Genomic DNA, 16,347 nt, shown 5'->3' on the forward strand with positions numbered 1-16,347 from the left:
GGATCTGCGGCCTTATGTCTAGTTAATGTCTTGCTACTACACCAACGAGATTAAGTAACATTAGTGTTATTGATAACTTATATAAGTAGTTAATATAAATTTCGTAATATTACGTAAACAAACGTTATTTTTGGGTAATAAACTTCTATATATATAAAAGCGAAATACCACTCACTGATTAATCACGAAAGCTCAGAAACTGTAACACATACAAACTTGAAATTTGGCAGGTAGGTTCCTTATAACATAACATAAAAACATAATCAGCCTGTAAATTTCCCACTGCTGGGCTAAGGCCTCCTCTCCCGTTGAGGAGAAGGTATGGAGCATATTCCACCACGCTGCTCCAAAGCGAGTTGGTGGAATACACATGTGGCAGAATTTCGTTGAAATTAGACACATGCAGTTTTCCTCGCGATGTTTTCCTTCACCGCCGAGCACGAGATGAATTATAAACACAAATTAAGCACATGAAAATTCAGTGGTGCCTGCCTGGGTTTGAACCCGAAATCATCGGTTAAGATGCACGTGTTCTAACCACTGGGCCATCTCGGCTTTATAGGGTATAGAAATTTCTAAAACCGGATTTTACGAAACTCCTTCCCTAAGGGCTTAAAAAGGGGGTCGGAAGTTTGTGTTTTATATATTACGCGCGGGTAAAGCCGCAGGTTCACCTACTGTCTCTATAAACCTAAGGTTCTAGATTTAAATCAGTTAATTATATTTATTTCTTGTTAGGTGATGTTCCAGTACCACGAACACCATTTAAAACCGTTAGTCTTCAGCTTCTCCAGTGTCAGATCGATTGAGAATAAAAAAAAATCTTTAAAAAGACATGACATTACACTGCCATATTCGCAACTTTGAGATTGACCGCCGTTACTGAAAATGATACTTGGACGGACATATGAATTATGTTTCTTAGATCCGATCCGATCGAGTCTATAATTTGTCAAAATTTTCTTCGTATGAGAGATTCGTAGCCCTGTTTTTATTATTCTTATTTTTATAATATAGTTATTCGGACGGTCAAACGGGCCACCAGATGGTAAGATGTCATTAAGGGTCATATACATTGGCGCTGTTAGAAATGTTAACCATTCATTACATCGCCAATGCGTTACTAACTTTGGGAATTTATCGTTTTCGTTAGATCTTCTGTCCCTTGTACGTGTAGTTATACTGCCTAACTCACCGTTTATGCCGGAAAATCAAATTAAATCAATTTTATTCAAGTAAACTTCACAATGAAGCGATTTTAATCGACAATATTTAAATACTACCACCGTTAGGCAAAGCAGCCGCCAGCGAGAAGAAACGGCAAGAAACTCGCATAGTTGCTCTTTTCAAATAAACAGATTTACAATGCTGTTTTTTTTACAATAATTAGTGTCCTGTGATGGAACCCGAGCCTAAATCCAAGCGTTTTTTTCTAAAAAGTACTCTTTTAATTAATAATAAGATTTATTTATTAATTTAGTCTTAATAAACAATACAATATTTAGTATCGGTGTTTGGTGGTAGAAAATATGAAGAGTGGGTGGTACCTACCCTACAGGCTTGCACAGAGCCCTACCATCAAGTATGTTTTGTATGTCTGTACTTCAATGTATACGTTTTATATCAACCCTTATTCTACCTGAAAGCCCGGACGGTTAGCTATTATTATTAATAAATGAATATTTTAAATTGAAAATGAAAAGATTTATTACATATGACATTTACAAATAAACCTGTAAATTAAATAGTCATAGTCTGTATAAAATATGCAATAAAAAAAAAAACAAAGTCGCAGCACGCGCGGTCCATGCTACAATCCTGTCTCCAAGAATAACTGTTGTTGAAATTCGTTTAGTCGAGCAAAAACCGTCGTCGTGAACGTACGTGCATTTAACACGAACCCGTTTTGTTTATTTACGTTTATTTTAAAAATACATAACATTAAATAGTTAGTTAAGTGATGTTATATAAATATCTGTAGTGATTATATTTGGGGTGAGTTGTATTTATTATAATTATAGAAGTGTTATTTAAATTACAATTTCCTTTAAACGGTTTTAATTGGTACTGCATAAGACATTCTACGGTTGTTTTCTTTTTAAATTTTTAAATGTAGACTGTATAGAGATCAACTTTCGATGTAGTTTTAAGATTATCAAAAGCTGTATAATGTTTAAATTAAAAAAAGAAGTTATATTAGGTACTTATGTTATAATTTATTTATTAATAACAATAAATCAAATGTTAGTAACAATATTTTAACTTTTGAATATTTACTTAATCATAGTACAATTTAGACAATTATATTAAACTATTTTAATAAATGGAACATTTTTTGTATCCAAAGTAATACATAATAAAAAAATTTAGACTTTAGTACCTTTCACTTGACCTATCAACCGATTTTAGTTCTTTTTTTTTAGCCTTTGACGAGCTTTAGTGTTGTCAATATTTTAGACATCTGTATCTATAAAAAAATATCGCTGTTTTTTTTAACGCGCGTCACGCAAAAACCGCCTAAAATTATGAAATGAAATTCGTACCATTATATTCAGCGTAGTTCAAAGGCTAAAAATTATCATACATTATATTTAACGTAGCCTAAATGGCGATCGTACCCTGAAAATTTTTGTACATTATTTTGATCTATCTCGTAGGTTTTAGCCAGCGTTTACAATGTGAGCGCAAAGAAATGTGTTTATATATGACATTACATTAGAAACCTCTAAAATGTTCAGTATTCCATTATGCATGTATTATACATATAAACCTTCATCTCGAATCGCTCTATCTATTAAAAAGAACCGCATCAAAATCTGTTGCGTAATTTTAAAGATCTCAGCATACATAGGGACAGACAGACAGTGGGAAGCGTCTTTGTTTTATATTATGTAGTTATGTTTATTAAATACTAGCGACCCGCCCTGGCTTCGCACGGCTATGATGTTGATACTAAATATACTACAGAATATCTTACAACGTTCACAGTTTTTCAGTCATTAGACAAAACAAACCGCTTCAAAAAAATATTTATTTAAATTACATGCTGTAAAGGGCCATATTGATCTATATTAAATTCACAATGTATTTAAGGTACTTAATTGGATCCGGATTAATGCTGTACTGCTTAAAATTGCTTCGAATATAAGCCATTATTTCTCGTAAAGAGTAAAGGATAAAAATAGTTATTGAGGGTTATCCCTATACATACACATAAACCATCGCGGACTTTTCTGTAGACCTTTTAAATGTGTACAATACTGTAGTACATTATTTTGTTCTATCTCGTAGGGTTCAGCCAGCGTTTACAATGTAAACCATCCTCTTGAATCAATCTATCTATTGAAAACCCATCAAAATCCGTTGCGTAGTTTTTTAAGATCTAAGCATACACAGGGACAGACAGCGGTAAGCGACTTTGTTTTATACTATGTAATGATAATGTAGTTACGTTTATTAAATATACAATTGTATTGTTGAATAATTTATATCAAACCGTATTACATGAAGCGGTCTTGACTTTTTTTTTTATGTAGAACGTATTCGAAATGGCGTATGAGCCACCTGATGGTAAGAGGTCATTTCATTCATGTCAGCCGAAGGACGTCCACTGCTGGACATAGGCCTCCCCCAAAGATCGCAACAACGACCGGTCTTGTACAGCCCGCAACCAACGCAGAGGTCACCACCGCCCAAAAATCATTCCTTACATCGCGCACCACCAACTTTGAGAACTAAGTTATTATGTCCCTTGTGCCCGTAGTGACACGGACTCACTCACCCTTCAAACCGAAGCACACCTAAACTAAATATTGCTGTTTGGTGGTATAATATATGTGGGTGGTACCTACCCCGGGCTTGGACAAAGCTCTTAATCTTTAGTGCATGGCGAGACTACCTATAAAAAGAACATTTGTCAAGATAATTTTGAAATGTATTTTTTTTTTATTTTGATGTGATATTGTATCTACTGTTGGTTGTCCTATCAGTATAATTACACAGTATAAAACAAAGTCGCTTACCGCTGTCTGTCTGTCCCTATATATGCTTAGATCTTTAAAATTAAACAACGGATATTGATGCGGTTTTTTTTTAATAGGTCACTGCTAATTTTAGAGCTTTCTGAAGTTATGTCGTAATTAAACACACTTTTTGCGTTTACATGGCAAATGGCTGACTGAACCCTACGAGATAGATCAAAATAATGTACTATAGTATTGTACACCTGAAAAAGGTCTTATATACATATGTATATCTCTTAGGGATAACCCACAATAAACACACACACACAATATCCTTTACTTTTACGAGAAACGATGACTTATTTTCGAAGCGATTTCAAACAATACAGCATTAATCCTTATCCAATTAAGTATATTTAGTACATTGTAAATTTAGTATAGATCAATATGGCCCTTTGCACTATGAAATTTAAATGAATATTTTTATAGATATTACAGATTTAAAACGCAGGGACATAGCGGTCTGTCTAATGATTGAAAAACAGCATACGTTGCACCCGTGCGAAGCCGGGGCGGGTCGCTAGTTGAAAATAAAATAAAATATCATGAAGGGAGACCAGTCAACTACTTAGGACATATTATAGGGCAGGTGTGTGCAAAAACACTGGCAGGACCAACAGCTGTACTTACCGAGGGAGGGATACATACCATGGATGTTACTTTGAGGAATTTTCGACAGAAAACAGGACCCAGGACCTTGGGACCTGTGGCTTTGTATCTGTATCTAGCCACTACTAAAGCAGTCGAGCGAGTGAGATACGAAATGACTTCTCACAGTGTCACGGCTGATACGAAATGTTTTGCGGTTAGAGAAAGTATATGGTAAATGTCTATGGTACTAAATCACGAGCTTGTGACTTACGATTTCATTGTGAAGACGTTGTAACGCTCCTAGATATATTATTGTTATTTAAACACAAGCTACGCGCCCGGTTTCGCATATAGAATAAGAGTCTACATTAGTAATATGCTCATCAAAACTTTGGCCGACTAACCGACTATTCGGCAAAACCGATCACGGTTGATTTTTTCTTTGCAAATGTCAGAGCGTTGTTTTTGTGTAAAATTAAATAAAGTGTTATTGTTCATTAATGTGAAGGAGTTTAAGATGATTAAAATAAGGCTTGAGAGCTTGAGATAATTAACATTTAATCATGTCAAAGAGAAAATTTTATCAAGATATCATTACATAGTATAAAACAAAGTCGCTTACCGCTGTCTGTCCCTGTGTATGCTTAGATCTTTAAAATTACACAACGGATTTCGATGCGGTTTTTATATTAGATAGATTGATTCAAGAGGAAGGTTTATATGTATAATACATGCACAATATAGTAGAGGAACGCTGATAATTTTAGATGTTTCTAATGTAAAGTCGTAAATAAACACATTTTATTGCGCTTACATTGCAAACGCTGGCTGTAACCTACGAGATAGATCAAAATAATGTACTACAGTATTGTACACCTTAACAAGGTCTACAAAAAAGTCCGCGATGGTATATGTCTATCTGATAGGGATAACCCACAATAACAATTTTTTTATCCTATAATTTTTACGAGAAATAATGACTTGTTTTCGAAGCGATGTTAAGCAATACAGCCTTAATCCTTATCCAATTAAAAACATTGTGCATATAATATAGATCAATATGGTCCATGCAATTTAAATGAATATTTTCGAAGATATTACAGATTTAATATGCACGGACATAGCGGTCTGTATTGTCAACTGAAAAACTGTGAACGTTGTAAGACATTCTGTAGTATATTTAGTGGCTGCATTGCACGCGTGCGAAGCCGGGGCGGGTCGCTAGTAATCAAATACTATCAGATTTAGACAAAGAAAATTTAACTACTTATACTTAAATCACAATACTTAGTACTAGTCTAGTATTAGTTCAGCGTTATAACCTTCTTAGAACTTCTTAGAACTTCTTAGAACATTCTTAAATGAAAAAAATATTTCTTAGAACGTAACTAAAATACGATACGCTTATGTCGCAATTAAAATAACAAATATTATTTAATATGCAAACGAACGAATACGGGCTATTGTTTTAAAATTCACATTCGTGTAAAATATTCGAATTGGTTCCGCCATTTTGAATTACCGTATTGATTATGTTTATCAAAGATTACAATTGTTGTATTTGTTTTGAAACATTAATCCGTTTTTGATATGTTTGTGTGGTTTAAGATTTTATTATTCAACTAGCTAAGCCGGCGGCTTTGCACGCAACTTATAAAACTTTCACACGAACACACGTCCCATTTTTACCTTTCGAGGGGTGAAATAAAGATGTCCTATGACGTTCCCTGCCACTCAATTGTATGTTTAATAAACATATCATTATATAAGTAAGTATTAGAAATGTATTCACGATTGTTCGCTAAATTGTTAAAAATATGTGTACGTACGCGCGTGCGAAGTTCTACGTTTTGGACGTAATTAGAAATTGTTTTTAATTACTAGCGAATAATTTTACATACGGCTCGTAAATTTCCCACTGCCGGGCTAAGGCCTCCTGTCCCTTCGAGGAGAAGGTTCGAGCATGTTCCACCACGCTGCTCCAATGCGGGTTGGTGCAATACACATGTGGCAGAGTTTCGTTGAAATTAGACACATGCAGGTTTCCTCACGATGTTTTCCTTCACCGCCGAGCACGAGATGAATTATAAACACAAATTAAGCACATGAATATTCAGTGGTGCTTGCCTGGGTTTGAACCCGAAATCATCGGTTAAGATGCACGAGTTCTGACCACTGGGCCGTCTCGGCTTAGTGGTTTTAAATACATTACAATAAAATAATCATTATTGTAATTTCTTACACTCACACGCAGATATAAATATTGACAATTTAAATTTTGTAACAAAATAAAAATTGTTAAATAAGCTAACGTGTAAAGTTGTCTATTTCGAGGCGACTTGACACCACCTCACACACACCTGTTCTCAAAATGGAGATGAGGTCAGTACGTCAATTCATATTAATTAAAATAGTTATAAATTTTACACAAGGCGTATTTTTTTTTTATTTTCCATAATACGACTCGCATTGGACTAGCGTGACGGAAGTTCTTCACGTTTGGGAAATTTACAAACTGTTAATAATTTTCCTTGCCTGGTAGTGCCATCTATTGTTAGATATTTGAACTTATAAAGTTTGACCTCTTTTTAAAAAACCCGGTCATATGGAATATACACAAATAAAGACTTTAATGTCCGTTCACGTAACTCGTTACGTTTTTAAGGTTAATCAATGAGATATTGTATTTTTGCATGTCGATCGATTATTTGCGTTGAGAAATGTCGATTTTATTAACTCAACTTGCGACCCGCCCCGACTTCGCGCAGGTTCAATGCTGATACTAAAATATACTACAGAATGTCTTACAACGTTCACGGTTTTTCAGTCGCTAGACAATACAAACCGCTGTGTCCTTGTGTTTTAAATCTGTAACACCTTCGAAAATATTCATTTAAGAGGACTACAAGAGCTAGGTGCCCTTGAAAATCGCACGCACACACTTACAAAATCGACAAAAACGGCAAGCCCGTGAACTAGTGGTTAAGCGAGGAGACGAGGTTACGCGCGAATATTCTAATAGATGGCGCCAACCGAGCGAAGTAAGATCAATCATAAATCTCATAAAAAATAGATAGGACAACAGAATTGTTTTTATTTCTTTCGATGTTAGTTAACAAATGATTATAAAATAAAACTGACTTAATTTAGTAAAAAATAAATATATGTTAATAATTATATTTTTATTAATTATAAAAGTATGTATTTAAAAAATATGTATCTAAATATGCCCCATAGTACTTTTATTGCATGTTGTAAAGGGAAATATTGGTCTATATTAAATATACAATTTACTTCAGGTTCTTAATTGGATAAGGATTAATGCTGTATAGCCTAAAATCTCTTCGTAAATAAGCCATTATTTTTCGTAAAAAATAAAGGATAAAAAATGCTTTTTGTGATTTATCCCTAAGAGATAGATATATACCATCGCGGACGTTTTTGTAGATCTTTCTAAGGTTTACTGTAGTAGGTACATTATTTTGATCTATCTCGCAGGGTTCTACCAGCGTTTGCAATGTAAGCGCAAAAAATGTGTCTATTTACATCACATTAGAAAACTCTTAAATGATCAGTGTTCCTCTACTATATTGTGCATGTATTATACATATAAACTTTCCTCTTGAATCAATCTATCTATTAAAAAAACCGCATCAAAATCCGTTGCGTAATTTTAAAGATCTAAGCATACATAGCGATAGACAGACAGCGGTAAGCGACTTTGTTTTATACTTTGTAGTAATGTTTTAGTAATATTTATAAACGGAGAGCAGTTTTTTGTAATACCTAACTGTAAAACTAATAAACCGATGTACATAAAACTTATACAAGAAGGTAAAGCGCGTTGCGGTGAAGGTTTTGGTATATAACATTGTTATATAAGGAGCTTTCAGTTTTACCTAATTTAAAAAGACAAGCGTGACTTTCGTGTTGTCGTGTGTTATGTAACTGTATGTAATAAGGAAATGTTTTTATTTTATGTACGAATTTAAACAATTTTAACCAAGGAGGTCACCCATTCGTTTTTTTTTTTTTGACAGTGATCTCAATTTACTCTACCAGGTAAAGCTAGGCAAAGGAACTTATTTGATTCCAAAATGTTACGAATTTGCTCAATTAATTTTACTAACGTAATAATTTTCTTTGGATTTGAAAATGATGAATTTGCGAGCACTTTAGAATCATTTTATATGATTAAAACTAATGCTACCACCGGTTCGGAATGTAGATTCTGACGACAACCGGTATGATACTCAGTAGACACTTTTCCGGCAATAAATTACAATACTATGAAACACAATAATTTAATTATTACCTACTTATTTTAGTATTTATTTTATTATATTAAATTATGTAATTTGTCTGATAAAAGTATCTACTGAGTTTCTTGCCGGTTCTTATCAGTAGAATCTGCATTCCGAACCGGTCGTGACATTTAATTTTTCTTTTAATATTACTATTGAAAAGTGCTCATATTTGTTTGTTTGTTTGTTAGTTATTTCTTTCGTTCGTCCGTTCGATACCCTCCCATAAGAAGTTATCACTTCAAAATTTTGCAAAAACGAGGGAAAATGATTATAGCTTTGTGCAAGCCCTAGGTAAACCCTCTAGGGAGGTATCATCAACTCATCGGTTCTACCGCCAAACAGAATTACTCAGTATTGTTGTGTTCCGGTTTGAAGGGCGAGTGAGTCCCCTTGTGCTTGTCCAAAGACAGGCACAAGGGGCATAACTTGGTTTCCAAGGTTGGAACTTAGTGCCGCAGTGGCTAAGTAGGGAATGATTATTATTTCTTACAGCGCCATTGTCTATGGGCGTGGTGACCAGTTACCATTAGGTGACCCATTTGCTCGTCCGCCTACCGATATCATATAAAAAGAATGTGTGTGAGACCGCGTCTCGGCAAACGTAGTGTAGGACGTCAGGCACGGTGGGGTGACGATTTGAGCAAGACGGCTGGCAGGAGCTGGATGCGAGTTGCCGAAGAAAGACCACAGTGGCGTGCATTTGGAGAGGCCTATGTCCAGCAGTGGACGAATGCGGGCTGATCTGTGTGTGTGTGGTACCTAACCAGACGGACTTGCACAAAGCTTCAAGTGTCGTTGGTCACAAGTAGTGGTAACAATATCCGTTTAAATTGTACATTGTCATACGCTAAGGTAATTTAAGGTGCTATAAATGATAGTACAAATACGTTACTCATGTAATTTAAATTTTCACAGGATTATAAACTATATTAAAAAAATAATAAGGACCACCTATATAAAAAAAAAATGAGCCGCCAGTTGAGGTATAATTTGATTCATTTCATTTAGAATGGCGGCAAAATTTAAATCTTGCTGAATCTCAATCAGTCACAGAATACTTTCGCTAAATTCTCAGTAACAGCTCGAAGTCTGGAAGTTGGAAGTATGTACACTCCCGTGTTCCAACGTTCCACCAACCCGCATTGGAGCAGCGTGGTGGAATATGCTCCATACCTTCTCCTCAACGGGAGAGGAGGCCTTAGCCCAGCAGTGGGAAATTGACAGGCTGATTATGTACACTCCCGTGCCTCGGGAAGAGCGTAAAGCCATTGATCACTTATCATCAACTGGACCATTGCCCGTGCCTATACAATAATAAAAAAAAAAAAACATAAATCTTTATTATAAGTAACTACACTCATTGCTTATGTCAAATTACTTTTTTGTCCCATTTGCTGTCGAAACACTTGGTCCTTGGAGTAGTGGTGCAAAAAGCTTCATCAAAGGTATAACACCTCGCCTCATTGCCTCCACTGGTGACACGGCTGGTTCGTTTTTAGCCCAGAGGAACGGAATTGCGATTCAACGGGGAAATGCTGCTAGCATTCTTGCCACCATTCCACGCGGTCAAGATTTATACAGTGACTATTTTTAATTCATATTTGTATATATTTAAGCACTTAATGTTATTAAAAGTAATAAATTTATTTTATTGCTCCAAACAGCTTGACACTTTGTCCGGTTAGTATGAATTAAAAAAAAAAAAAATGTTTTATTAAAGTCGTTAAAGTCTAAACTAGAACGTTCGCCCCTGAGAACCAGATTCGACGTAAATTATTTAAGGTCTCAAAATATATACTAGGTGACATTGTTATATGTTAGCTTTTAAGGCCGCAGAACGCGAGGTCCTAGTTTCAAACATGAGGTTAAGTCAATGAAAAAGTTAAAAGGATTTTTCGGGCCATAAGCTAACACTACGGAGCTTGAACTCGTTCCTTATACGAAACCCTTAATCGTAAATTTAATATTTTTAGAGCGTCAATAGCATAAGGGTAAGTGCCAATTACGGGCCAATGTAAAAAGTCGCAGGATCGATTCCGACCTCATGGGGTATTGTCGTCCCCACTCACACACAAGTGATAAGTTTAAAGGAGGGGTAAATAGGAATAATAGTGATTCCTTAATTAATTTGGGGCATTGCTAGTATACTTTAAAAATAATCGAAACGTTATCCGGAACGAATTTGGAGGTCCGGAGGCCCTAGGGCAACAGAGAAGTGGGGGGGGGGGGCTAGTTATTTTTTTTATATGTCGCATCCTCCGCACGTTCGGGCTCAGATCGCTCTTCCTCCGTTACTCGGTGCTCAAATAAACCCGTTAACGAACTTATCAATATCTTTTTTTACGGAATCAAATCGGTAATAACAAATGAAATGAATGACAGCTCCATCAAAAATGCAGTGTTGCCGTATCGCAGAATCGATTCCATCCAATTGTCCACTTGACATTACGATATCGAGAATTTATTAAATAGCAACACCGAGGCATAGTTCTTGATCGTATTAGCAAATGGCGTTGCTCGTTCCTCGACAATATACATTTTAAGAAACTCATTTCTGTCATTAAGGTTTCTTTTATAATGTATCTATTCTTTGTATCAGTAACTTTTAAAACAGCAATACTATAATATAACTATTGCTATCATTTGACTTTATCTAGATATATAAACATATGTTATTATTATTATCTCTTGTGTAATGTAATGTAATGTAATGTAATGTAATTAAGTGAAGCCACCGTTTCGGAATGTAGATTCTAACGAAAAGAACCTGCAGGAAACTCAGTAGTCACTCTTTAGCAACATTTAAAATACAAAGTTAATTGATCGCAGCGAATTGTAATAATATTTTAATCTTTAAAAATGCTTATTCTCTTTTGAAGATTTTTGATAATTTATTTATTTCCAACGACGGTTAACTTATGACCGACGCTGATCCAGTCGCTGCTCCATCTACTTCACTTAAGCGTACTAAATATATACATATATATATTTATGTAACGCTTATATATAATTATGTTAACGAATGCAGAATACGTTAATGTGCACATTAACTAGGTAACCTGCAGATTTCCTGATACCATCCGTTAAAGTGTGAAATTTAAATCAAAAAGAGCTTATATTTCCACTTTATCTAGCAGGGTAACGTAAAAATAATACATCGTCAAATTGCGAAGACTGTCCTAAAAAAATGTCGACTTAAGCCTGTCAAATTCAGACAGAGAGTTTTTTCTAGTTGATTTAATCTGTTATATATTATCATTGGAGTAACGTTTTAGTTAAAATTTGATATTTTGTCTCTTCGTTTTACGTCCTAAAAATTATATTAAATAATTGCCTAATTTACATGTTTTATTCAAACGATAATCTGATTTATGCAATTTATCGTATGCACGGTCGTTAGTCTGCGGATTACATTGGTATTCTGCAGATTACCTAGTTGATGTGAGAATTGAATAATTTCTGGATACTATATGGATATGTATGTATATGTTTTTTTTTATGTAGTTTTATATAAGTATGTGCATATATTGTTATATATTGTTAATTAATTTTTAATTAAATTTAATTACCGCCTTCATGGTTTTTCTGTTTGACCTAAAGGTTGACTGGCAGAGAATGCCTTCAGGCATTAAGTCCGCCTTTTGTCCGATTAACTTTATGGTGGTCAATAAAGCATTTAAATAAAATAATTTTTTTTTTTTCACTTTAACTGACTTGGCCAGGTAATCTGCAGAATCCCTTGTTGATCTGCACTCGTAACTGATTTATGCAAATTAACGGTAACATATATTTAAACTACCACCAAAATTTCTTACTGCTTTTATCTTTGAGAATGATTCAAGACGAATGTTTATATGTACAATTAACAAAGGTATTTTTATTTAAACCGTACGCAGTCGAAGCCGCCATTTTGATTGTTGATAATTATTACTGTTGATTGTTTTGTTTTTTAATCGGACAACATCACATACATTACTCTGATCCCAATGTTAGTAGCTAAAGTAGTTGTGTTATGGAAAATCAGAATTAACGACGGTACCACGAACACCCAGACCTGAGACAACATAGAAAACTAATGAACTTTTTCTACATCGACTCCCAATGAACCCGGGACCTCGGAGTGGCGTACCCATGAAAACCGGTGTACACTTGACCACGGAGGTCGTCAAATTGTTTAATAATTTAGTAAGATAATTGTGGCAAGTGTTACTGAAAATGAGAACACACTAAGATATCAAAGTCACAGTTACGGTTAAACTCTACCGTTATGGAATTTAAATATCTGAAGCTAGGTATTTTAAAATAATTCTAGTTTTAAATACCAAGCTTTGTGCTACATTTATAAATAGCTTTTATTTTATAAAACGGCATAAAAGCTTGGAAAAAGTACTTTAAGCTCTAAAGCGAAAGGCATACGGTACAAAACCATTCAACCTTGCCTTTATTCTTGTGTAGAAATTTGTGATTCAAAACGAGAATGTGATGGCTTTGAGTCTGCGTTCCGGACACTTCCAGGGCTGGATTTAGGGGGACGGTGCCCCGGACAATCGCACCGGGTCTCCACCACGGAGGGAGCCCCATGATAGAGATAAAAAAATATATAATTTCGATGAGTTAATTTAAGTAAGTTGCTTTTACAAAAATAAGATATTAATTTGTAAAAAGAAAAGGGGCCTCCAGTACACAGAGCCCCAAAGCCTCCATCTTTGAATCCAACATCCATTCCATTAAATAAGTTTGGATATTTAAGAACACATAGATGGAGTGAGAGATGGATGACGATCAGATGACGAATAATAGAGAAGAACTAGCTGTGCCCGCGACTTCGTGCGCGTTTCAATTTAACGAAAAAGTTATTTTTGTAGCTTAAGTTACTCCTTCTTACATCAGCTATCTGCCAGTGAAAGTCCCGTCAAAATCGGTCCATGCAGTACAGATATTAGCCGGAACAAATTTACAGACAAAAATTGTAAAAAATATTATTCTGGTATATGTACCGCGTATACATACATACATATGCATTTCGTAAAAAACGGGATATTAAGTATTTTAATATTATAAACAGACACTCCAATTTTATGATATGTATATAATATGGCAAGCGTATGATCTCTTCCGACCGAATGAATGTCGTAAATCAAAAAATATTTTTTTTTACATAAAATTTCTTACGAGTCGTATTTGGGCGATAAGCAAATTGCTATTTATAGACTCCATCCCGAAATCCTTACGTGTGACGTCAGTGTCGATAAAAGAAAAAATATCGACGGGTCAACGGGTCGACTGTTGACATCATTGTTTCTCAGTTATTTTAAGTTGATTTAAAAATGGAACAGGATCATATATTTTTACGAAGTGAAACTTTTTTAGAATAGTTGTTTTGAAACGGAAACTAGTCAAAGATATAAATGAAAAAAATAAATTGACGATGATAGAATTTAATAAATTTAAAAATACGAACGTTTTTTTTTTTAATGTTTTTAATCTTTTGTTTTATTAATTGAAGTCGAAAGAAATAGGTCCTTCAAAATAGATTGTTGCGTTTATTTAATTTGAATTAAAAAAAAAAACTTCTGACAAATAAAATTCCTCTATTGCTAAACTTATTTTTTAATAGTTTCTCTGACTAAAAATTACATCAATGCATATATTGATAATAAAATTAACAGTCATGTACATACTTCTACTAGCTGCGGCGAGATATATGTATTAGAGGCAGCCATTTTTTTTAAAATCTTAACTGTCAAACTCAAAATAATCCATCAAAATCAGTCCAGGCATCTAGAAAGTCAAGCTTCGTACAGATGATTGTCTAAAGAAAAACTACAACACAGCGCTGGCCTTATGCAAATAAGTAGCAGCCGTTTTAAAAAAAAAAAACTATTTTGTTCCGAATTTATGGTTTTAACTTTGATTATTTATACATATTTCTATAGACTACACAAGATTTTATTGATGACAAAAAAACGTGGAGTTAATGCTCGTTGACTTCCAGGCAGAAGACACAAAATACATATATAATTGTATTTAACTAACATGACTGTATTTCTAGATGTTCAAGAAGAGTAACTACTGAGTTTCTTGCCGGTTCTTCTCGGTAGAATCTACCGACGAACATATTATTAATTTAATGATTTTAAAAATAGTAATAATATTTAAAAAAAAATACATATAATACAAAAGTCCCTAAAGATTCAAGCGTTATCCGAAAATATTGCTTCAAAGTAAATTTTAAATAATAGACGTTTGTACAATGTTACATCGGTCGGACGGTAGGGACACGAAAGACAGTAATTGTTCCAAATATTGATTACAAAAAATCATTATAAGATCATTGTTAAGTTATTGTTACGAACGGAGGGTCCTTTTGGTTGGAGTCTCTTTAGCTCGTATAACTCTTTTTAGAAAAATAAGGTAAAAAAAATTGAATTCTAATTTGAATTACGAATTCCATTATTCCATCGACTGTTATATATGTTATATTTTTCTGTTTCCCATCACTAGCCCGTCTGTCAAAAAGATCAAGCTAACTTGAACAGGGTATAGTTATATTTTTTGATGTATGAATAGTCTACATAAGGTCTTTGTTTTCATTTCTTAGGGCAATCATTAAAACTTAAATGTTCATTATAATTTAAATATTTTCATTCTATCAAGCTGGTGAGATTTATTTTATTTCAAATATATTCATAGATATTTATTTTAACATTGTATTTTTGACATAATAACTTTTTATTCTCATATGCACAGATCCAATCGTGTAAGGTCTAATTTTATTAAATGTTTTGAATCGTCAGAAATGAATGATTTCAATTGGGCGAGTTATTTGAACTCTTTGATTACTATTTTATTATTGACTTTTGATGAGGGTGATTTTTTTTATGACGCGCGCGCACACGTTGACGTGTAAACTACACGATGAAGTTGCTCGCTAAACTGACAGTTAAGTGTCAAGTCGCTCGAAATAGACAACTTCACACCTTACCTTATTGTACAATTTTTATTTTATTACAAATTCTAAATGTCGCCGAAGATGTACAACATCTCAACGCTACTAAGTACATGCATCATTTTTCTGGTTAATATTTCTTACAATACTTTAAATATATATATAAATATATTGGACAACATCACATACATTACTCTGATTCCAATGTAAGTAGCTAAAGCACTTGTGTTTAGGGAAATCAGAAGTAACGACGGTACCACGAACATCCAGACCCAAGACAACAGAGAAAACTAATTAACTTTTTCTACATCGACTCGGCCGGGAATCGAGCCTGGGACCTCGGAGTGGCGTACCCATGAAAACCGGTGTACACACTACTCGACCACGGAGGTCGTCACACTTAGTAATCAAGTAAAAGATTTTGACATATGTCACGATAGCCGCCCTCGGTTCAATCGAAAAACAAATAATTTTATCT

The 16,347-nt window shown here is 34.2% G+C and overlaps 1 protein-coding gene across 1 annotated transcript in view; it reads left to right on the plus strand.

Annotated features, from left to right (window-relative positions):
• The first annotated feature begins 1,860 nt into the window (after window positions 1-1,860).
• LOC113396830 (uncharacterized) overlaps window positions 1,861-16,347 on the plus strand; it is a 29,210-nt gene continuing 14,723 nt past the window's right edge. Inside the window, exon 1 of the mRNA XM_064220182.1 lies at window positions 1,861-1,995. The gene's annotated coding sequence lies outside the window, so the exon portion shown is untranslated. The remainder of the gene's footprint in view (window positions 1,996-16,347) is intronic.

The sequence above is a fragment of the Vanessa tameamea genome, chromosome 31 (genome assembly GCF_037043105.1).
Source record: "Vanessa tameamea isolate UH-Manoa-2023 chromosome 31, ilVanTame1 primary haplotype, whole genome shotgun sequence".
Taxonomy (NCBI): Eukaryota; Metazoa; Arthropoda; class Insecta; order Lepidoptera; family Nymphalidae; genus Vanessa; species Vanessa tameamea.